This window comes from Artibeus jamaicensis, unplaced genomic scaffold (genome assembly GCF_021234435.1).
Source record: "Artibeus jamaicensis isolate MK-2021 breed Jamaican fruit bat unplaced genomic scaffold, CSHL_Jam_final scaffold_1283, whole genome shotgun sequence".
Lineage (NCBI taxonomy): Eukaryota > Metazoa > Chordata > Mammalia > Chiroptera > Phyllostomidae > Artibeus > Artibeus jamaicensis.
This window is the reverse complement of record NW_026522028.1, coordinates 16,856,683-16,858,554: the sequence shown is the minus strand read 5'-3', so window position 1 is coordinate 16,858,554 and position 1,872 is coordinate 16,856,683.

Below are 1,872 nucleotides of genomic sequence, written 5' to 3'. Positions count from 1 at the left end.
GGAATGACTGAAAGTGGAACATGTTTAGGGGAACGTTGTGAGTTTGGTGTTGGAAATGTTAAATTTGATATTTCTAGTAAGCCTCCAAGTGGAGATGCAGAGCAGGCAGTTGGGCACATGTACTTTAGGAAGAGAGATTTGATCTGGAGAATGAAAGTGAGGGGGCATCAGCACATGGAGACTATTTTGTTATGAGTTTAGATAATATTGCCTAGGTAATATATATAGGAAAGAAGCAGCCTGGATCTCAGCTCTGGGACTCCATATTTAGAGGCCAAAGAAATGAGAAGAAAGCAGCAAAGACTTGGAAGCAATGGCCAGTGAGAAAGAGTAGAACTATAAGACAGAAAGGTTTGGGAAACCAAGGCTTAACTCTCTGACTGTCCTTCCTTGACCCTTTTCACAGATGTATGGTTTCATCTTCAGCCCCTTTAACAGCCATGTACATTCGGTTTCTCCCCAAACTATTGTTTTCAGCGTTGAGCTCCCCCTTGAAGTCCTAACTCATAAAAACCATTGATTACTAGATACTCTGTTGAGACAGCACATGGGTACCTGTTCTAGTTATTCATTAATGCCTAGCAAATCACCCATAAACTTGGTGGCTTCAAACAATAACAATAATTTATTATCTCTCACAGTTTCAGTGGGTTGGGAACTTGAGATTAGCTTGGTTGGGCAGGTTTTGGCCTGGGATCTTTCAGATGGATGCAGATGGCTGGGGTTGAATTTTGAAAGCTCACTCATTCACATAGTCTGGCACCTTGGCTTGGAAGACTCAAATCATTGGTGCAGGTATACCTCATTAATCTTGGAGTTATACAATACACAAGTGCAAGTGCGGGGTATGTTATTTTTAAACATAAACAAAGTGGTATCCATCACTTTCCAACTCTCTGAGCTGGCACAGTCTAAGTACATACCAGAACTCAGTGGTTTGGAACCAGAACCAGATGTTGGTTTTCCATATATGGGACAGAATTTTACCATATAGGATTGGATCATCCCTGTGTGTTTATCCCAGGTAGTCCATCTTTCTGGAATGCTACTGCACCAAAGCCAAAATGGTTTATCTCAATCCCTAAAATCACTGCATCCCCCCTATGACAGATAATAGGCAAAATTCACCATGATGACAATCCCAACAAGCCTCTCTCTGAACCTTGGAGAAGATTGCCATTGCATGATCATCTGTATATCAAATGACCTCACCTTAACTCGATTGCATTTGCCAGGACCCTATTTCCAAATAAGACCACACTCTGAGGATCCAGGTAGACATGAATTTGGTGACAGTCTTCAACCCAGTATATCCCTGCCAGGAAACCTTCCATTTTGATTAGACATTAACAAGACACAAATTGTCCACTTGTGCCTGTTGATGGGAAGATCTTTCCACAACATCAAGTTGTATATTTTCCAAACTTTCTCCCTCCTCCACTACCCATGTATTTCCAGTCTTAGGTGCCATAGGTCCAGTTAATATCTCAATAGAGTTAGGAATCATAGTGTGTCCTGAGTCTTTGTGTCATAATGCTGCCATGTGTTGGCACGGTGGGAAGATTCCAGAGGTACCCATATTAGGATGACTACCAATAAATGTGCTATACACACAAGTCACTGTGAATCACATAAATATCTCTCACTAAGGTTAAAACTAAGTGTACCCCCAACTCAAATTTCCCTCAGCCTGATCTCAAAAGTGTTCTAGCCACTTTAATGTCACTGGATTTGAAGGGAAGTATGACAGCAGGAAAGTGGTACTTGAGACAGAGGACTTAACCAATTGTGCTTAGAGTATCTTATTTTTGCAAATTTGCAAAAATACATGACATATGATATGTTGCTAGGGTCCCTTCCAGGGGCTCAGAA